Source organism: Leptodactylus fuscus, chromosome 8 (genome assembly GCF_031893055.1).
Source record: "Leptodactylus fuscus isolate aLepFus1 chromosome 8, aLepFus1.hap2, whole genome shotgun sequence".
NCBI lineage: Eukaryota > Metazoa > Chordata > Amphibia > Anura > Leptodactylidae > Leptodactylus > Leptodactylus fuscus.
The window spans coordinates 3,602,087-3,626,577 of NC_134272.1; positions in this window are offsets into that span (position 1 = coordinate 3,602,087).

A 24,491-nucleotide genomic window follows, 5' to 3' on the forward strand; every position below is an offset into this window, starting at 1 on the left:
ATATTAGTAATGTAACACTATAGACATCAATATTAGTAATGTAACACTATAGACATCAATATTAGAAGATGTAACACTATAGACATCAATATTAGTAATGTAACACTATAGACATCAATATTAGTAATGTAACACTATAGACATCAATATTAGTAATGTAACACTATAGACATCAATATTAGAAGATGTAACACTATAGACATAATATTAGTAATGTAACACTATAGACATCAATATTAGAAGATGTAACACTATAGACATCAATATTAGAAGATGTAACACTATAGACATCAATATTAGTAATGTAACACTATAGACATCAATATTAGTAATGTAACACTATAGATATCAATATTAGTAATGTAACACTATAGATATCAATATTAGAAATGTAACACTATAGACATCAATATTAGTAATGTAACACTATAGACATCAATATTAGTAATGTAACACTATAGATATCAATATTAGTAATGTAACACTATAGACATCAATATTAGAAGATGTAACACTATAGAAATCAATATTAGTAATGTCACACTATAGACATCAATATTAGTAATGTAACACTATAGACATAATATTAGTAATGTAACACTATAGATATCAATATTAGTAATGTCACACTATAGACATCAATATTAGTAATGTAACACTATAGACATCAATATTAGTAATGTAACACTATAGATATCAATATTAGAAATGTAACACTATAGACATCAATATTAGTAATGTAACACTATAGACATCAATATTAGTAATGTAACACTATAGAAATCAATATTAGTAATGTCACACTATAGACATCAATATTAGTAATGTAACACTATAGACATAATATTAGTAATGTAACACTATAGACATCAATATTAGTAATGTAACACTATAGATATCAATATTAGTAATGTAACACTATAGACATCAATATTAGTAATGTAACACTATAGACATCAATATTAGAAGATGTAACACTATAGACATCAATATTAGTAATGTAACACTATAGACATCAATATTAGTAATGTAACACTATAGACATCAATATTAGTAATGTAACACTATAGACATCAATATTAGTAATGTAACACTATAGACATCAATATTAGAAGATGTAACACTATAGACATAATATTAGTAATGTAACACTATAGACATCAATATTAGAAGATGTAACACTATAGACATCAATATTAGAAGATGTAACACTATAGACATCAATATTAGTAATGTAACACTATAGACATCAATATTAGTAATGTAACACTATAGATATCAATATTAGTAATGTAACACTATAGATATCAATATTAGTAATGTAACACTATAGACATCAATATTAGTAATGTAACACTATAGACATCAATATTAGTAATGTAACACTATAGATATCAATATTAGTAATGTAACACTATAGACATCAATATTAGAAGATGTAACACTATAGACATCAATATTAGTAATGTAACACTATAGATATCAATATTAGTAATGTAACACTATAGACATCAATATTAGAAGATGTAACACTATAGAAATCAATATTAGTAATGTCACACTATAGACATCAATATTAGTAATGTAACACTATAGACATAATATTAGTAATGTCACACTATAGACATCAATATTAGTAATGTAACACTATAGATATCAATATTAGTAATGTAACACTATAGATATCAATATTAGTAATGTAACACTATAGATATCAATATTAGTAATGTAACACTATAGACATCAATATTAGTAATGTAACACTATAGATATCAATATTAGTAATGTAACACTATAGATATCAATATTAGAAGATGTAACACTATAGACATCAATATTAGTAATGTCACACTATAGACATCAATATTAGTAATGTAACACTATAGACATCAATATTAGTAATGTAACACTATAGATATCAATATTAGTAATGTAACACTATAGATATCAATATTAGTAATGTAACACTATAGACATCAATATTAGTAATGTAACACTATAGACATCAATATTAGTAATGTAACACTATAGACATCAATATTAGTAATGTAACACTATAGACATCAATATTAGTAATGTAACACTATAGACATCAATATTAGTAATGTAACACTATAGACATCAATATTAGTAATGTAACACTATAGATATCAATATTAGTAATGTAACACTATAGATATCAATATTAGTAATGTAACACTATAGACATCAATATTAGTAATGTAACACTATAGACATCAATATTAGTAATGTAACACTATAGACATCAATATTAGTAATGTCACACTATAGACATCAATATTAGTAATGTAACACTATAGATATCAATATTAGTAATGTAACACTATAGACATCACTATTAGTAATGTAACACTATAGATATCAATATTAGTAATGTAACACTATAGACATCAATATTAGAAGATGTAACACTATAGACATCAATATTAGTAATGTAACACTATAGACATCAATATTAGTAATGTAACACTATAGACATAATATTAGTAATGTAACACTATAGACATAATATTAGTAATGTAACACTATAGACATCAATATTAGTAATGTAACACTATAGACATCAATATTAGTAATGTAACACTATAGATATCAATATTAGAAATGTAACACTATAGACATCAATATTAGTAATGTCACACTATAGACATCAATATTAGAAGATGTAACACTATAGACATCAATATTAGAAATGTAACACTATAGATATCAATATTAGTAATGTAACACTATAGACATAATATCAGTAATATAACACTGTAGACATCATTGTTACACTCCACGTGTGTTTGGTGCTCAGGTAGGCTTCCACCCAGTATAAACAATGCTGAAACAACTTGGCCCTCCAGGGGTTCGAAATGTGATTATATTAAGTTTTATTGTAGTGTCGTGTAATCCAAATACAGTAACGTTTTAAATTTTAAACTCTTGCCCAAAAAACCCTTAAAGAATGTTTTAATTAACAGGACTGAATGTCAGTAAAAAAAAAAAAAGAAGTAAGACTGTGGACAAATCAAACTGCTCTACTGCACAACAGACAGACACAATTAGATTATTGGCAATGAAAAGGTTAACTGTCCTTTGTCTTTATGTCTGCAGCAGTGCAGATCTTCTCCCTGACTCCTGTCTATGATTTCTATCTCGGAGGATTCTCTCGCTCTATTACTGCAGTCACTGCTGTGGATTGCTGAAGAAAATGGATTAGTAACTCTGTATCATCCCGAGGTGAATATCACATTCATCTCCTACTTCTACCATCACTGAAATGCCTCGTGTTCCTCCTTCTGTATGTGACATCAGCAGTGTAAGATGTCTGTCTACCACTGATTATTGTATGAGAGGTTGTCAGGAGATACCAAGACATCACAGACATGTTAGAAACCCAATTTGGAATGTGCAGGTCGAACCCGACTCAGAACGAGTTAAGAAACAAGGAAGCCATTGTATTAATCCGGCCCATGTATAACGATACGTAATGAGCCCAACAGACCCGGAGCCCAGAGCCCTCACCGTCCTCTCCTGTCTTACTCTATTAAGGATGTGTGAAAGCTTCTAGAAAATGTATGTTCTCCTGTGAATAAGATCTCCGGGTAAGATGTTGATGTCAAAGAAAATTTTTGAGAACATTGTAAAGTTGGGTTATAAAAGTCTAGAACTCAGTAACATCAAAAAGATTAAACTAGTGAAAGAAATAACAAAAAGCCAGAACTTTCCTTCCAGCGAAAGAAGAAATACATAAGACAGTGAATTGAGTTTCTTGAGTGGAGACGTCTTGAGCGAAGCGTGATGTCCTTGCTCTTCTGAACACCTCTCGAGGAAAACACAAGCAAGTATGGAAGAAGGAAATCATTGGAGAAAACTTGTCAAAGAAGGTTGAAAAGGGCAAAACTAACCGAGTGGAAATAAAGAGAAGATCGAAATGTAGAGATTATAGAAAGGGAAAGTCCTCCAAGTCCTTAATAAACGTCTTCTGCTTACACAAGAAGTTCTCAGAGGCGATTATACAGATTATAGTAAAGGAAGGGGGTAATAGGGGCAAATCTTATTGGGGTCATATACTAGTGGTGTCACTACCCAAACCCCTTGTCTAGTTATAGTCACCAGAACCAGCATATCACCCCAGCCCTGCAGATAGATAGGTTACTGTCACCAGAACCAGCATATCACCCCAGCCCTGCAGATAGATAGGTTACTGTCACCAGAACCAGCATATCACCCCAGCCCTGCAGATAGATAGGTTACTGTCACCAGTACCAGCATATCACCCCAGCCCTGCAGATAGATAGGTTACTGTCACCAGTACCAGCATATCACCCCAGCCCTGCAGATAGATAGGTTACTGTCACCAGAACCAGCATATCACCCCAGCCCTGCAGATAGATAGGTTACTGTCACCAGTACCAGCATATCACCCCAGCCCTGCAGGTAGATAGGTTACTGTCACCAGAACCAGCATATCACCCCAGCCCTGCAGATAGATAGGTTACTGTCACCAGTACCAGCATATCACCCCAGCCCTGCAGATAGATAGGTTACTGTCACCAGACCCAGCATATCACCCCAGCCCTGCAGATAGATAGGTTACTGTCACCAGAACCAGCATATCACCCCAGCCCTGCAGATAGATAGGTTACTGTCACCAGACCCAGCATATCACCCCAGCCCTGCAGATAGATAGGTTACTGTCCCCAGACCCAGCATATCACCCCAGCCCTGCAGATAGATAGGTTACTGTCAACAGAACCAGCATATCACCCCAGCCCTGCAGATAGATAGGTTACTGTCACCAGACCCAGCATATCACCCCAGCCCTGCAGATAGATAGGTTACTGTCACCAGACCCAACATATCACCCCAGCCGTGCAGGTAGATAGGTTACTGTCACCAGACCCAGCATATCACCCCAGTCCTGCAGATAGATAGGTTACTGTCACCAGACCCAGCATATCACCCCAGCCCTGCAGATAGATAGGTTACTGTCACCAGTACCAGCATATCACCCCAGCCCTGCAGATAGATAGGTTACTGTCACCAGACCCAGCATATCACCCCAGCCCTGCAGATAGATAGGTTACTGTCACCAGTACCAGCATATCACCCCAGTCCTGCAGATAGATAGGTTACTGTCACCAGACCCAGCATATCACCCCAGCCCTGCAGATAGATAGGATAGTGTCACCAGAACCAGCATATCACCCCAGCCCTGCAGATAGATAGGTTACTGTCACCAGAACCAGCACATCACCCAGCCCTGCAGATAGATAGGTTACTGTCACCAGAACCAGCATATCACCCCAGTCCTGCAGATAGATAGGTTACTGTCACCAGAACCAGCATATCACCCCAGCCCTGCAGATAGATAGGTTACTGTCACCAGTACCAGCATATCACCCCAGCCCTGCAGATAGATAGGTTACTGTCACCAGTACCAGCATATCACCCCAGCCCTGCAGATAGATAGGTTACTGTCACCAGAACTAGCATATCACCCCAGCCCTGCAGATAGATAGGTTACTGTCACCAGACCCAGCATATCACCCCAGCCCAGCAGATAGATAGGTTAATGTCACCAGAACCAGCATATCACCCCAGTCCTGCAGATAGATAGGTTACTGTCACCAGAACCAGCATATCACCCCAGCCCTGCAGATAGATAGGTTACTGTCACCAGAACCAGCATATCACCCCAGCCCTGCAGATAGATAGGTTACTGTCACCAGAACCTGTATATCACCCCAGCCCTGCAGATAGATAGGTTACTGTCACCAGAACCAGCATATCACCCCAGCCCTGCAGATAGATAGGTTACTGTCACCAGAACCAGCGTATCACCCCAGCCCTGCAGATAGATAGGTTACTGTCACCAGAACCAGCATATCACCCCAGCCCTGCAGATAGATAGGTTATTGTCACCAGAACCAGCGTATCACCCCAGCCCTGCAGATAGATAGGTTACTGTCACCAGCATATCACCCCAGCCCTGCAGATAGATAGGTTAGTGTCACCAGAACCATCATATCACCCCAGCCCTGCAGATAGATAGGTTACTGTCACCAGAACCAGCATATCACCCCAGCCCTGCAGATAGATAGGTTACTGTCACCAGAACCAGCATATCACCCCAGCCCTGCAGATAGATAGGTTACTGTCACCAGAACCAGCATATCACCCCAGCCCTGCAGATAGATAGGTTACTGTCACCAGAACCAGCATATCACCCCAGCCCTGCAGATAGATAGGTTACTGTCACCAGAACCAGCATATCACCCCAGCCCTGCAGATAGATAGGTTACTGTCACCAGACCCAGCGTATCACCCCAGCCCTGCAGATAGATAGGTTACTGTCACCAGAACCAGCATATCACCCCAGTCCTACAGATAGATAGGTTACTGTCACCAGACCTAGCATATCACCCCAGCCCTGCAGATAGATAGGTTACTGTTACCAGAACCAGCATATCACCCCAGCCCTGCAGATAGATAGGTTACTGTCACCAGAACCAGCATATCACCCCAGCCCTGCAGATAGATAGGTTACTGTCACCAGACCCAGCATATCACCCCAGCCCTGCAGATAGATAGGTTACTGTCACCAGACCCAGCATATCACCCCAGCCCTGCAGATAGATAGGTTAGTGTGACTGAAGTGAAAGGGGTCAAGAGAATTGTCTGTGCATCACACTGAATGGCCAGTTTACTGTTTGTATTCAGAATTAGGAGCCGTCGCGTTTCTGCTTTTTCTGAGAACAATCATTAACATTCGCCGTCATGTCCGTCACAGAGGTTGGGAAGGAGCAATTAAAAAGGAAGAGACAGACTGTAGGAAATGAGACGGACGATTCTGCTGTAAACATTCATCACCTGAATCCCACATCCGCCATCCATGCTAATGACTGCAGACTAACAGCCTGGTGTGCATTGTGGCCTGAATGGGATTTGTTCCAGAATGTAGGTTTGTTTAGAGAACACAATATAATGGGATCAGACAGACCTTATTGTGTCGCTGTAAAGATAATGTCATGTATTTAATCAATTCATCCAAACTGCAGTAAAAGATCCTTAAAGGGGCGACTCATCATGACAACCCGTTTCCATTGACCCAATTAGGGAGGGGTCTGGTATCCTCCTCTACAGTATGTGCTGACGTAAAGACCCATTGAATAAGCTTCATGTCATACAGATGTGTCCTCCTTATCTCACTTGAATATGTTTAGTCGTGTATCATGAGATGACCAGCTTTTCAAAAGAACACGACTTCTTGTCCTGTGAAATGCACATGCGCGGTGCGGTGAAGATCGAGGCTTGTGGCAAGGAAGGGCTTTGCACCAAATCCGCGCCACAATATCATCTCGGAGGAATTGGTGGATTCCCCCTATTGCCTTGAATTTGAACCCAACCAGAACATTCCATGTTGGAAGGATGGCCGCGGTGAGAAGGGGTTAAATATTTGGACATCTTTTTGCATTTTATATTCATATATTTCTCGCTGTTTTTTTTTTAAACCTTTTGGAAATTGCTTTTCTGGCCAAAGTGTTTATTTTCTTTGCGCAGTTTCATCCCGATCTTATAGTTGTGGATAATGTGAAAGATACGATTTATATTCGCCGTGGCGTTACATATCAAGTGTGATCGGCGCGGGCTCTGCCTCGTACATGACATCTTTGTGATCTAGACCTGTCAGGGTTCTTGTCGTCTTTGAAGAAACATTGCCCCAGACGTCTCCGCGTTAGATATTTACAAGGCATTGACTCTTCTCTGTCACTAGATTTTAGGAACTTACCGTATTTTATCGCTCTCCTTCTCATATTCTCGGAAATTGCCGCATTATACAGAGATTTCCTTCTGTGTCCGTCTAGTAAGAACATTGAATACGGAATTGTTGTGGCCCCTGATCTGTCTATTGTATTCTGTCTGTCGTGTGCTACACCCCTGTTATTCCCATTGGAAATTTCTGAATCAATAATTGGCCAAAATAACTTACGTGAGACCAGATAATATCCCCGGTGCAGGGCTCCAATGGGCTGAGCTGTTTAGCCCTCTGGGGCACCCCGGCTCATCCAGACGGCACAGATAAGGGTCAAGTTATTGTCTATTACTGACGGTCCTTGTCCATATAATAATGGATATTGTACATATTAGTGGATTCTTTTGTTATGTGACGTCATCAATATTGGGGTGGTGGGAAGTGACTTGTGGTGGGGTCTCAAGGTCACGACCTTGTAAAGTATTGGGACAAGTAACTGGCGAGTGCGACAATGAAAACGTCCAAGACACTCCAGAATTATCTTATGGGGAATACAAGTATTTATTACTATAGTTACATAAGGAAAGCCTTCGGGTCTCTTCAAAGATTTTCACCCCCCCCCCCATTGGGTAATTCAGCACTAATAAAAAGGAGTCTCCCATGCCCCACATGTTAGCTGGAGTGATGAGTGACTATAAAGAGTGTCTATCCCTCTGGAGGACCCAGAACGACCATGGATGACTTGGCCATCCCATTCCTTTCAATACTCACCATGCAATCCTTCATTTCACCTGTGGTGGTGCTGTAGAAGGATCTGATCACTTACCGGTGGATTCTTCCATAGATTACAGAAGGGCCCATCTGTGTAGGTGCACACTCTCCCTATTGAGAATGATTATCCCCTGATCCTAACCTTGTCTAAGGAAAGGTCATCAATAGTAAAATTATCGACTACCCCATTAATCCTACGAGTGCACATGGTTGGCCTTACTGGAAATTCTGACTCCGTGACCTTGAAGTATTGGAATGACCCTCGGAGCTATGAAGACAAGGCTCTAGATGTGACATCCATCAGACTCATCGCAACATCTGCACCCCGCAGCCCTGACATTACCCTGAAGATCATCATGATCGACGCCACAACCAATTAAGTTATTTCTTACCCTAAGAAGAATATTGAGCTGTGCTGACACATGACAGAGGCTGGAGACCAGTGGATGTCCATGGCTGGAGGTGACGGCGCTCATCAGGTCTCGTTATTCGGATAAGATGAAGTTTTGTGGCTATCATTTATTTGTGTCTTTTGCTTAGTGCTGAGGCAGAACCCGAAACTGTAATGGGGGGGAGACGAGGAGGGGTCTGAAGGGTGAGGAGGGGTCTGAGGGGCGAGGAGGGGTTTGAAGGGCGAGGAGGGGTCTGAAGGGCGAGGAGGGGTCTGAAGGGCGAGGAGGGGTTTGAAGGGCGAGGAGGGGTCTGAAGGGCGAGGAGGGGTCTGAAGGGCGAGGAGGGGTCTCAAGGGCGAGGAGGGGTCTGAAGGGCGCTTAATGCTTCTACTGACACTATTATAGCTTGGGTACCCTGCACAGTCTCACCGGGACACTGCTAAAGGGTTAATTGGTGACAACCGGAATTTTGCAGGAATGATGACATGTTTTATGCTGTAAACTGGTTTAGATGTGATGTAACTTTAAGAAGGACGGTACCAACGTGGCTGCAGCAGGACGGATGGAAATAGACAAAACTATTTGTTTAGAACCAGATTCAACCAAAAAATTTAAAACATTTTGGATTTGCCTGAACATGAAACTTTTGGGGTTTGTCACTTGCAAAACACTATTATCACACCTGGTGACAGCGCCGATCAGATGACGGATGTCATTGGGATTATCACACCTGGTGACAGCGCCGATCAGAGGATGGATGTCATTGGGATTATCACACCTGGTGACAGCGCCGATCAGAGGATGGATGTCATTGGGGTTATCACACCTGGTGACAGCGCCGATCAGATGATGGATGTCATTGGGATTATCACACCTGGTGACAGCGCCGATCAGAGGATGGATGTCATTGGGATTATCACACCTGGTGACAGCGCCGATCAGAGGATGGATGTCATTGGGCTTTCAGACCTAGTGACAGCCCCTTTTTAAGTAAGTGAACCCCTGATAGATTATAGGGTTCTCTATTACAGGCCATGCAGTTTTGCAGATCACCAGTAATGAGAAATAACCTATAATGAATATATCACTAAAGTGAAAGCCACGACAGCCCCGGGCCCAGGGCGCAGCTACGGTGCTGCAGCCACATCATGTGTCACCACCCTGATTCTTATGGCCGATTCCTCTACATGACAATAATTTAGAAATAATTTCTTTGTCATTTGCACAATTTTATTTGCCCATTTGGAGAAGATTCTTTATTACAAGTGATTATCAGGGTAATTATTGCATTTAGTAAGAGCCATCAGGCATTGACTAGTTATTACAGTCCATAATAGCAGTTACTAGATTCTATTACCTTGCTCCGGAACATGAAAATCTTACGAGCCACTTAAAGATGGATTTATGAGAACAACGTGGGAATTCGGGAAATTTGTGGCCGTCCATTTCCCGGCTCCTAATAAGCAAGTCTGAAACCTGACTGAGTGTTGTGCAGGTTGTGCAGCTAATAAATATATATCAGCGCCTTTATGTATAGTTAATGATTTCAGGTTTCATTGTGCCTGGCAGAAAGCGATGGGAAGGGGCAGCGGCTGACAAGCTCACGAGGAGCTATTTCTGCTGTGAGCAACGTACTGAGCATATGGTGAGGGGTGCAGGCGCAGATTTATGCAGGCTGAAACACAGAAATTCTGTAGCAACAGGAACGGAACATTTACAAACCTGCTCAGGGAACGAAAGAGAATACAAGGTCCATGAGATGCTGTAATGCCAGGGAATATATAGAACCATGCCTGTATTCATCATATGCAGATGTGACTAATAATAGGGGATATTTAGGAATCCAAATTTACCTGCCGCCTGCACAATCTTCATGATGTGTGATATTACGACATGATAAAAGGGTGCTCTGCCTGGATCCCACTCAGCTGCTCCCACCAATATGACCTGACATGGACACTGAATGTGGCTGATGTGTCTACCACGTACAGATTGACTGATCCAGCTGTCCCCTGGCATAAAAAGCTGCAGTACTGGATGGCAAATGTGTGCAGTCTGCTCCTATATAAGTGACAGGAGGGAGCTGCAGCCCCATGCACTGTATAGCAGAGTCCCCAGGAGACGGCAGCATCCGCTCTATGTCCAGGACTGTAGATACTGCTGCATGGAAGCTTCTAGAACAGCTGATCTGTGTGGGGTCCAGGTGATGACTTATCCTGTATGCAGATATACAAAGCTATCAGTGAGACTATTGCAGACTCTGGTGTTATGGCCCCTTTAAGAGTCACCTTCCTTGGACTGATGTTACATAACAGTAATGAGAATACGCAGCGAGTTATTGCAGGTCTTGTATCAGCTGCAGACGTGTCTATGAGGGGCGCTAATAGAGGACCCCGGGCAGGGCTTCATGCCTGGAGCTGTATCTGATCCATCCACTGCCAGGAACTGATTAACGCAGCGAGTGATGCACAAATGCCTATTATGTGCCGGCGCGTCTTACTGTAATGGAATCCAATAGCCAAGTCAGAACGTGAAGATGTAATTACAAATCACTTAAGCACCCTATAAGATAAGACGGATACGTTTGCTGCGGGTATTATTATTCCTGCTCTTGCATCGGATTTGGTGATAACTTTTTGCTCTCTAAAAATTAGAATCATCTTCTTTACTGTCAATGAATGGAAGTGAAATCTGATCCTGGTCACTTTGTATGAAACATATTAGAGTGGTATGGGGTGTATTAGAATAGTGCGGGGCATATTAGAATGGTATGGGGCGTATTAGAATAGTGCGGGGCATATTAGAGTGGTGCGGGTCATATTAGAGTGGTATGGGGTGTATTAGAGTGGTATGGGGCATATTAGAGCGGTGCGGGCATATTAGAGCAGTGTGGGGCATATTAGAGCGGTGTGGGCATATTAGAGCAGTGTGGGGCGTATTAGAGTGGTATGGGGCGTATTAGAGCAGTGTGGGGTGTATTAGAGCAGTGTGGGGTGTATTAGAGCAGTGTGGGGTGTATTAGAGTGGTATGGGGCGTATTAGAGCAGTGTGGGGTGTATTAGAGCAGTGTGGGGTGTATTAGAGTGGTATGGGGCGTATTAGAGCAGTGTGGGGTGTATTAGAGCAGTGTGGGGTGTATTAGAGTGGTATGGGGCATATTAGAGCAGTGTGGGGTGTATTAGAGCGGTGCGGGCATATTAGAGCAGTGTGGGGCATATTAGAGCAGTGTGGGGTGTATTAGAGCAGTGTGGGGCATATTAGAGCAGTGTGGGGTGTATTAGAGCGGTGCGGGCATATTAGAGCAGTGTGGGGCATATTAGAGCAGTGTGGGGTGTATTAGAGCGGTGCGGGCATATTAGAGTGGTATGGGGCATATTAGAGCAGTGTGGGCATATTAGAGCAGTGTGGGGCGTATTAGAGTGGTATGGGGCGTATTAGAGCAGTGTGGGGTGTATTAGAGCGGTGTGGGCATATTAGAGCAGTGTGGGGTGTATTAGAGCAGTGTGGGGTGTATTAGAGTGGTATGGGGCGTATTAGAGCAGTGTGGGGCATATTAGAGCAGTGTGGGGCGTATTAGAGCAGTGTGGGGTGTATTAGAGCAGTGTGGGGTGTATTAGAGCAGTGTGGGGTGTATTAGAGCAGTGTGGGGTGTATTAGAGCAGTGTGGGGTGTATTAGAGTGGTATGGGGCGTATTAGAGCAGTGTGGGGTGTATTAGAGCAGTGTGGGGTGTATTAGAGCAGTGTGGGGTGTATTAGAGCAGTGTGGGGTGTATTAGAGTGGTATGGGGCGTATTAGAGCAGTGTGGGGTGTATTAGAGCAGTGTGGGGTGTATTAGAGCAGTGTGGGGTGTATTAGAGCAGTGTGGGGTGTATTAGAGCAGTGTGGGGTGTATTAGAGCAGTGTGGGGTGTATTAGAGTGGTATGGGGCGTATTAGAGCAGTGTGGGGTGTATTAGAGCAGTGTGGGGTGTATTAGAGCAGTGTGGGGTGTATTAGAGCAGTGTGGGGTGTATTAGAGCAGTGTGGGGTGTATTAGAGCAGTGTGGGGTATATTAGAGCAGTGTGGGGCGTATTAGAGTGGTATGGGGCGTATTAGAGCGGTGCGGGTGTATTAGAATGGTATGGGGTGTATCAGAGCGGTGTGGGGCGTATTAGAATAGTGTGGGGCGTATTAGAATAGTGTGGGGCGTATTAGAGCAATGCGGGCATATTAGAGCAGTGTGGGGAGTATTTGAGCGGTGCGGGGTGTATCAGAGCAGTGTGGGGTGTACTAGAGTGGTATGGGGCATATTAGAGCAGTGTGGGGCATATTAGAGCAGTGTGGGGAGTATTTGAGCGGTGCGGGGTGTATCAGAGCAGTGTGGGGTGTACTAGAGTGGTATGGGGCATATTAGAGCAGTGTGGGGCATATTAGAGCAGTGTGGGGCGTATTAGAGCGGTGCGGGGTGTACTGGTATGGGGCATATTAGAGCAGTGTGGGGCATATTAGAGCAGTGTGGGGCATATTAGAGCAGTGTGGGGCGTATTAGAGTGGTATGGGGCATATTAGAGCAGTGTGGGGAGTATTTGAGCAGTGTGGGGCATATTAGAGCGGTGCGGGGTACAGCAGTTTGGAGCTGCCCTTAGTGCTCCAGACTTTGCATTTGCAGATTCTCTTGGCAATGGAGGCAAGGATTCTCCTGGGGATAAGTGTGTTCCATCCAGGTGAGCCGGACCTCTCTGACTGTGCTGGTTTAGCCTTGCTGACAGACTCCCTTAATGCGACGTCTCCATACTTACTGACTGTCTCCATGGCAGTCAGGATGGTAATTGATGAGATGTAACAAAGCGATAACTTACCTTTGCTTTTAGGATATCGGATATGATTCACTGCAGGAACGTTTGGATAGAAGAGATTTATTGGTTGTGTCCTTGGTCATCCGTGTATTGTTGGAGGCAGCGATTCGCAAGCGATGACATCATGCAGCTGGTAAAGAGGTGACACAGGCACAGAACAACACGGTATGTAGGCAATGAACCCGGCATTCAATTCATTCTCCAACCACCAATACAGATAAAACGTGAGGACATCAAAAACAGAACAAGTATGTGTTAGTGAAAAGGGCTCAAACATTAGGAGCCGATGAATGGAGAAGGCCGCCATCACCAGACCGCCGTCACAATAACACGTCCTTGGTAGCAAAGGCTGGAACAAACAAGTAGTCACAAATTCTATACAATCCTGCGTTATTATCTGCGGTACAATGTGTTATCTAGAATGTAACTTGTGACATCGCAAACATCTATGTGATGGCTGTGCTACATGTACCCGGGAAGAAGATGCAAATCTGTCTCCCATGATGGTAATATAGGGAAACAGTGACTCATTCATGCAGCCCACTAGGGGGCGCTCCCTATATTAACATCATGGGAGACAGATTTGCATCTTCTTCCCATGATCCCTCACAATGGAGCGCAAATGGCTCGATAAGTCTCCACACACCTATATGGTGGTCTCTCCCTAAGGAGTGACAATATCCCCTTATATGTACTTGGTCAACCGTGTAGGCTTTAAGGGGTTCTCCGGATCTATGATATTGATCACCTGTCCTCAGATCAGCTGATTTAAAGGGATTCAATCATTAAAACGGCATTTTTTCTCAATAACCCGTAGGAATAGACTTAGGAAAGGCATTTCTTCTCCTACCTTTAGATGTCTTTTCCGGGTCGCCATTTGGTAGAAATCCAGGTTTTCTTCTGTATGCAAATGAGTTATTTCACAGCACTGGGGGCATCCCCAATGTTGCGAGAGAAATCTCCAGCGCCGCCTCCATCTTCGTCTGGAACGCCTCTCTTCGCTTCTTATTCTGGTGCTGGACTTCAAACTTCTAGGCATGCGCAGTCGGCTCGGCCAGAGGCCCCTATTTTTTTGTGGCCACTGACACCAATGTCTAGCACTTGTATCCATATCTAGCTCCTGCACCAGGGGTGAACCTTCCCCTTTTGCCGCCCGAGGCGAACTACAGAAAGCCGCCCCCCCCCCCCCCCCCCCCCGGGGGCCGGGAGGAGGGGGCGTGGCCGAGCGGAGGGGCCGGGGCTTAGCGCCGTTCACCGGCAGAGAGTAGGCCGGGAGGCTGCCTGCTCTCTGCCTGAGTGTGAGGGGAGGCTGTTGGAGCAGCGCTGCTCCAGTGGCCTCCCCAATCCACCGCTCGGTGCTAAGCCAGTCCAGGACAGCTTGTCCTGGACTGGCTTAGGGAAGCAAAAATGCCGCCCTCCCTGAGGCCCTGACATAGCGCCTCCTGAAGCGCTCGCTTCAGGTCGCCTCATGGGAGGTGCGGTGCTGTCCTGCACCCATGTCTTGTACTTGTATCCATGTCTAGTTCTTGCATCCATGTTTAGTCCTTGCACCCATGTCTAGTACTTGTATCCATGTCTAGTTCTTGCACCCATGTCCAGTACTTGTATCCATGTCTAGTACTTGTATCCATGTCTAGTACTTGTATCCATATCTAGTACTTGTATCCATGTCTAGTTCTTGTATCCATGTCTAGTACTTGTATCCATGTCTAGTACTTGTATCCATGTCTAGTACTTGTATCCATGTCTAGTACTTGTATCCATGTCTAGTTCTTGTATCCATGTCTAGTACTTGTATCCATGTCTAGTACTTGTATCCATGTCTAGTACTTGTATCCATGTCTAGTACTTGTATACATGTCTAGTACTTGCATCCATGTCTAGTACTTGCATCCATATCTAGTTCTTGCACCCATGTCTAGTACTTGCATCCATATCTAGTTCTTGCACCCATGTCTAGTACTTGTATCCATGTCTAGTACTTGTATCCATGTCTAGTACTTGCATCCATATCTAGTACTTGTATCCATGTCTAGTACTTGTATCCATGTCTAGTACTTGTATCCATGTCTAGTACTTGCATCCATGTCTAGTACTTGTATCCATGTCTAGTACTTGTATACATGTCTAGTTCTTGCATCCATGTTTAGTCCTTGCACCCATGTCTAGTACTTGTATCCATGTCTAGTTCTTGCACCCATGTCTAGTACTTGTATCCATGTCTAGTACTTGTATCCATGTCTAGTACTTGTATCCATGTCTAGTTCTTGCACCCATGTCTAGTACTTGTATCCATGTCTAGTACTTGTATCCATGTCTAGTTCTTGCACCCATGTCTAGTACTTGTATCCATGTCTAGTACTTGTATCCATGTCTAGTACTTGTATCCATGTCTAGTTCTTGCACCCATGTCTAGTACTTGTATCCATGTCTAGTACTTGTATCCATGTCTAGTACTTGTATCCATGTCTAGTTCTTGCACCCATGTCTAGTACTTGCATCCATATCTAGTTCTTGCACCCATGTCTAGTACTTGTATCCATGTCTAGTACTTGTATCCATGTCTAGTACTTGCATCCATATCTAGTACTTGTATCCATGTCTAGTACTTGTATCCATGTCTAGTACTTGTATCCATGTCTAGTACTTGTATCCATGTCTAGTTCTTGCACCCATGTCTAGTACTTGCATCCATATCTAGTTCTTGCACCCATGTCTAGTACTTGTATCCATGTCTAGTACTTGTATCCATGTCTAGTACTTGCATCCATATCTAGTACTTGTATCCATGTCTAGTACTTGTATCCATGTCTAGTACTTGTATCCATGTCTAGTACTTGCACCCATGTCTAGTACTTGTATACATGTCTAGTTCTTGCATCCATGTTTAGTCCTTGCACCCATGTCTAGTACTTGTATCCATGTCTAGTTCTTGCACCCATGTCTAGTACTTGTATCCATGTCTAGTACTTGTATCCATGTCTAGTACTTGCATCCATGTCTAGTACTTGTATCCATGTCTAGTACTTGTATCCATGTCTAGTACTTGCATCCATATCTAGTACTTGTATCCATGTCTAGTACTTGTATCCATGTCTAGTACTTGCATCCATATCTAGTTCTTGCACCCATGTCTAGTACTTGCATCCATATCTAGTTCTTGCACCCATGTCTAGTACTTGTATCCATGTCTAGTACTTGTATCCATGTCTAGTACTTGTATCCATGTCTAGTACTTGTATCCATGTCTAGTTCTTGCACCCATGTCTAGTACTTGCATCCATATCTAGTTCTTGCACCCATGTCTAGTACTTGTATCCATGTCTAGTACTTGTATCCATGTCTAGTACTTGTATCCATGTCTAGTACTTGTATCCATGTCTAGTTCTTGCACCCATGTCTAGTACTTGCATCCATATCTAGTTCTTGCACCCATGTCTAGTACTTGTATCCATGTCTAGTACTTGTATCCATGTCTAGTACTTGTATCCATGTCTAGTACTTGTATCCATATCTAGTTCTTGCACCCATGTCTAGTACTTGCATCCATATCTAGTTCTTGCACCCATGTCTAGTACTTGTATCCATGTCTAGTACTTGTATCCATGTCTAGTACTTGTATCCATGTCTAGTACTTGTATCCATGTCTAGTTCTTGCACCCATGTCTAGTACTTGCATCCATATCTAGTTCTTGCACCCATGTCTAGTACTTGTATCCATGTCTAGTACTTGTATCCATGTCTAGTACTTGCATCCATATCTAGTACTTGTATCCATGTCTAGTACTTGTATCCATGTCTAGTACTTGTATCCATGTCTAGTACTTGTATCCATGTCTAGTTCTTGCACCCATGTCTAGTACTTGCATCCATATCTAGTTCTTGCACCCATGTCTAGTACTTGTATCCATGTCTAGTACTTGTATCCATGTCTAGTACTTGCATCCATATCTAGTACTTGTATCCATGTCTAGTACTTGTATCCATGTCTAGTACTTGTATCCATGTCTAGTACTTGCACCCATGTCTAGTACTTGTATACATGTCTAGTTCTTGCATCCATGTTTAGTCCTTGCACCCATGTCTAGTACTTGTATCCATGTCTAGTTCTTGCACCCATGTCTAGTACTTGTATCCATGTCTAGTACTTGTATCCATGTCTAGTACTTGCATCCATGTCTAGTACTTGTATCCATGTCTAGTACTTGTATCCATGTCTAGTACTTGCATCCATATCTAGTACTTGTATCCATGTCTAGTACTTGTATCCATGTCTAGTACTTGCATCCATATCTAGTTCTTGCACCCATGTCTAGTACTTGCATCCATATCTAGTTCTTGCACCCATGTCTAGTACTTGTATCCATGTCTAGTACTTGTATCCATGTCTAGTACTTGCATCCATATCTAGTACTTGTATCCATGTCTAGTACTTGTATCCATGTCTAGTACTTGTATCCATGTCTAGTACTTGTATCCATGTCTAGTACTTGTATACATGTCTAGTACTTGCATCCATGTCTAGTACTTGCATCCATATCTAGTTCTTGCACCCATGTCTAGTACTTGCATCCATATCTAGTTCTTGCACCCATGTCTAGTACTTGTATCCATGTCTAGTACTTGTATACATGTCTAGTTCTTGCATCCATGTTTAGTCCTTGCACCCATGTCTAGTACTTGTATCCATGTCTAGTTCTTGCACCCATGTCTAGTACTTGTATCCATGTCTAGTACTTGTATCCATGTCTAGTACTTGCATCCATGTCTAGTACTTGTATCCATGTCTAGTACTTGTATCCATATCTAGTTCTTGCACCCATGTCTAGTACTTGTATCCATGTCTAGTACTTGTATCCATGTCTAGTACTTGTATCCATGTCTAGTACTTGCATCCATGTCTAGTACTTGCATCCATATCTAGTTCTTGCACCCATGTCTAGTACTTGTATCCATGTCTAGTACTTGTATCCATGTCTAGTTCTTGTATCCATGTCTAGTACTTGTATCCATGTCTAGTACTTGTATCCATGTCTAGTACTTGTATCCATGTCTAGTACTTGTATACATGTCTAGTACTTGCATCCATGTCTAGTACTTGCATCCATATCTAGTTCTTGCACCCATGTCTAGTACTTGTATCCATGTCTAGTACTTGTATCCATGTCTAGTACTTGTATCCATGTCTAGTACTTGTATCCATGTCTAGTACTTGCATCCATGTCTAGTACTTGTATCCATGTCTAGTACTTGTATCCATGTCTAGTACTTGCATCCATGTCTAGTACTTGTATCCATGTCTAGTACTTGTATACATGTCTAGTTCTTGCATCCATGTTTAGTCCTTGCACCCATGTCTAGTACTTGTATCCATGTCTAGTTCTTGCACCCATGTCTAGTACTTGTATCCATGTCTAGTACTTGTATCCATGTCTAGTACTTGCATCCATGTCTAGTACTTGTATCCATGTCTAGTACTTGTATCCATGTCTAGTACTTGTATCCATGTCTAGTACTTGCATCCATGTCTAGTACTTGCATCCATATCTAGTTCTTGCACCCATGTCTAGTACTTGTATCCATGTCTAGTTCCTGCACCCATGTCTAGTACTTGTATCCATATCTAGTACTTGTATCCATGTCTAGTTCCTGCACCATGTCTAGTACTTGTATCCATATCTAGTACTTGTATCCATGTCTAGTACTTGTATCCATATCTAGTACTTGTATCCATGTCTAGTTCCTGCACCATGTCTAGTACTTGTATCCATGTCTAGTACTTGTATCCATGTCTAGTTCCTGTACCCATCTCTAGTACTTGTATCCATGTCTAGTACTTGTATCCATGTCTAGTTCCTGCACCATGTCTAGTTCCTGCACCCATTCCTAGTACTTGCATCCATATCTAGTACTTGTATCCATATCTAGTCCATGTCTAGTACTTGTATCCATGTCTAGTACTTGTATCCATGTCTAGTACTTGTATCCATGTCTAGTACTTGTATCCATATCTAGTACTTGTATCCATGTCTAGTACTTGTATCCATGTCTAGTACTTGTATCCATGTCTAGTACTTGTATCCATGTCTAGTACTTGTATCCATGTCTAGTACTTGTATCCATGTCTAGTTCCTGCACCATATCTAGTTCCTGCACCCATTCCTAGTACTTGCATCCATGTCCAGTCCTTGCACCCATGTCTAGTACTTGTATCCATATCTAGTACTTGTATCCATATCTAGTCCATGTCTAGTACTTGTATCCATGTCTAGTACTTGTATCCATGTCTAGTTCTTGTATCCATGTCTAGTACTTGTATCCATGTCTAGTACTTGTATCCATGTCTAGTACTTGTATCCATGTCTAGTACTTGTATCCATGTCTAGTACTTGTATCCATGTCTAGTACTTGTATCCATGTCTAGTACTTGTATCCATGTCTAGTACTTGTATCCATATCTAGTACTTGTATCCATGTCTAGTTCTTGTATCCATGTCTAGTACTTGTATCCATGTCTAGTACTTGTATCCATGTCTAGTACTTGTATCCATGTCTAGTACTTGTATCCATGTCTAGTACTTGTATCCATGTCTAGTACTTGTATCCATGTCTAGTACTTGTATCCATGTCTAGTACTTGTATCCATGTCTAGTACTTGTATCCATGTCTAGTTCCTGCACCATGTCTAGTACTTGTATCCATATCTAGTACTTGTATCCATGTCTAGTACTTGTATCCATGTCTAGTACTTGTATCCATGTCTAGTACTTGTATCCATATCTAGTACTTGTATCCATGTCTAGTACTTGTATCCATGTCTAGTACTTGTATCCATGTCTAGTACTTGTATCCATGTCTAGTACTTGTATCCATGTCTAGTACTTGTATCCATGTCTAGTACTTGTATCCATGTCTAGTACTTGTATCCATGTCTAGTACTTGTATCCATGTCTAGTACTTGTATCCATGTCTAGTACTTGTATCCATGTCTAGTACTTGTATCCATGTCTAGTACTTGTATCCATATCTAGTACTTGTATCCATGTCTAGTACTTGTATCCATGTCTAGTACTTGTATCCATGTCTAGTACTTGTATCCATATCTAGTACTTGTATCCATGTCTAGTACTTGTATCCATGTCTAGTACTTGTATCCATGTCTAGTACTTGTATCCATGTCTAGTACTTGTATCCATGTCCAGTCCTTGCACCCATGTCTAGTACTTGTATCCATATCTAGTCCATGTCTAGTTCTTGTATCCATGTCTAGTACTTGTATCCATGTCTAGTACTTGTATCCATGTCTAGTACTTGTATCCATGTCTAATTTCTGTTTCTGCAAAACATTGGAGAGCTTATAATATGACATGGCTGCCAGGACATTACACTGTGAGAATGATGTCACCGAGTCCTGCAAGCTGCACCAATGACTGCTGCTGGTAACACTGGTGAAGGTGATGGGGCCACGGGGACCTGACTGTGAGGGGGGCTGTGGTCAGTATGTGAGAGAGGGGGCAGTATTCTGATGAATCTGAGGTCACATGGCAGCTCTCATAGTATCTGCAGGCAGCTCTGAGAGACCTCCTGTATACACAGCAATCCATGCTAATACAATACAGGTCACAATGTGATCATCTGAGGATATGAATGAGGTAAAAGCAGGATAAGGATTGACAATGGTCAGGAGACATCTATTACTACTGAGCACAATATAAGGAGTCAAACACATTGCCACTGGATTGTCCCTTTAAAATTTTGACAAATGTTCTACATTATGTTGTAAAGCAGAAAGTTGATTCTTCCTTCATCTCTCCGGAGTCTGAGATTAGGATTCAGGCAAATCTGAAGGTTTGATAAATTTCTGTACAAAATCATAGAGTTGATGTCTGTGAGAGAATCTGGGAGAAGTCCCATAAATCAGACATCGCTCTTCGGAGGATTACACCCTACAAAACAATAGATCAAATATTACAACGACATCACCAATCTAAAGGCACCGACACCATCTTAAAACATCGCGTCTGCGCGTCACAAAGACAATGTGGTGGTGTCATCAATACCTGTGATATAATGTCCTGTCAGCCCAAATCCCAAACCAGCACTCAGAAGAAAGGATTGTCAGATCTCAGTCACTGCTGCAAGAAAACCTGGGGCCACAGCTCATATTATTAGCATGTCTTCTCCTATATCTGTATAGTAGTGATGTCATCAGTAAGTACCTGTCGTTTAGTGATGTCATCAGTATGTACCTGTCATTTAGTGATGTCATCAGTATGTACCTGTCGTTTAGTGATGTCATCAGTATGTACCTGTTGTTTAGTGATGTCATCAATATGTACCTATTGTTTAGTGATGTCATCAGTATGTACCTGTCGTTTAGTGATGTCATCAGTATGTACCTATTGTTTAGTGATGTCATCAGTATGTACCTGTCATTTAGTGATGTCATCAGTATGTACCTATTGTTTAGTGAGGTCATCAGTATGTACCTGTCGTTTAGTGATGTCATCAATATGTACCTATTGTTTAGTGATGTCATCAGTAAGTACCTGTCGTTTAGTGATGTCATCAGAATGTATCTGTCGTCTAGTGATGTCATCAGTCTGCACTTCCTTTCTAATGTATCTATTCCTTTAGAAAGAGAGAGATAAACCTCCCACCTCACATATAGTAGACATGTCCCTGCTCTAACACCTGTTGTGGACCATGGTGCAAGGAACAAGTCCACAAAGTTGCCAAAGTTGACAAGATTTTGAGCAGGAACAGGAACTAGATCAGATTGTTCAGGCTAGAGAAGAACAAACCGAGCCGAATATTCCAAATTGTTCATTTTTGTACAAAACCAAACGAATAGAGATTTGTGTCAGATGAATTATAGTGATGGCTGCATTCTACTCCGGGGTCTCTACATGAGTCTGGGGTCTCTACATGAGTCTGAGGTCTCTACATGAGTCTGGGGTCTCTTCATGAGTCTGGGGTCTCTACATGAGTCTGAGGTCTCTACGTGAGTCTGGGGTCTCTACATGAGTCTGGGGTCTCTACATGAGTCTGGGGTCTCTTCATGAGTCTGGGGTCTCTACATGAGTCTGGGGTCTCTACGTGAGTCTGGGGTCTCTACATGAGTCTGAGGTCTCTACATGAGTCTGGGGTCTCTTCATGAGTCTAGGGTCTCTTCATGAGTCTGGGGTCTCTACATGAGTCTGAGGTCTCTACATGAGTCTGGGGTCTCTACATGAGTCTGGGGTCTCTACATGAGTCTGGGGTCTCTACATGAGTCTGAGGTCTCTACATGAGTCTGGGGTCTACATGAGTCTGAGGTCTCTACATGAGTCTGGGGTCTCTTCATGAGTCTGAGGTCTCTACATGAGTCTGGGGTCTCTTCATGAGTCTGAGGTCTCTACATGAGTCTGGGGTCTCTACATGAGTCTGGGGTCTACATGAGTCTGAGGTCTCTACATGAGTCTGGGGTCTCTTCATGAGTCTGAGGTCTCTACATGAGTCTGAGGTCTCTACATGAGTCTGGGGTCTCTACGTGAGTCTGGGGTCTCTACATGAGTCTGAAGTCTCTACATGAGTCTGGGGTCTCTACGTGAGTCTGGGGTCTCTACATGAGTCTGAGGTCTCTACATGAGTCTGGGGTCTCTTCATGAGTCTGGGGTCTCTACATGACATAGTAAGAGGTTTCTTTGTTTACCCATAAAATGTATCAGATGGAATAATTGGAATTGCTGGGCAAACAGAGCAGGCAGGGATCTGGCATCTATATAGTGGCTGTGCCTTCCTATTACATGCAGTATGAACATTGTGTCCATATTGTAGCAGTCACATTCTATACTCTACGTAGTATCCTGAGACCATATCTACACTGAATCATGTATCTGCAGTGTTATGGATCTTTACACTTGGAAATATATCACACCTTAGCAGTGTGGAGGAATCTAGGAGGAACAACAGCTCAGCAGTGAAGACTATGCAAGTCCAAAGCAGAGCCAACCCAAGATGTTTGGGATACCCCCCCCCCCCCCCATGTATCCCAGATGATAAGTGGTATGAATGGCTCAAGGAGGAAACAGAGCTTCGCCTCACCCCTGCCGCCAATGCTGTTCTGTTCAATGAAATAAGGGGTTTTAAGTCGGGTTTTGCACCAAAGATGATGATTTAAAAAATAGGATTTTACCAAATGCTGCAGTTTCTACACAATAGGAGGCATTTGCTGAATAAGGAGGCGATAAATAACATGAAATCTCCAGAATATAAGAAGTAGAAATCTGCAATAACAATATATACGAATCCGCACAATCCTTTCCTCCTCCATCTATTGATGCCGCTTATCATCTGCTCTCCTGTTGTTCTAAACATTGCAAAACTTCCTTCCAATCAGCAGGAATCTCCATCTATGATAAAAGCTTCTATACATCTCACTTATATGATGGGCTCTAGTACTGAATGGCGTCTTCTATAGGCAAGTGCGGGAAAGTCGCATCTAAGATGTACAGAATTGTCGTTGTGGTCCTTAAAAATATGTTAATTTGCGAATTGCGGTATTTTTTTTTTTTGCTGTTTACTGTATGGGATAAATGATACTATATTGTTATAGTGACAGCTTATATATACATGGGGAGACGGAACAGGTTTCGTTATTTTGTTTCTTTATGTTATGTATTTTTGTAAATATAAAGGTGACTTTTCTGAACTTTTTATTATTTATTTTTGTTACATTACCTCA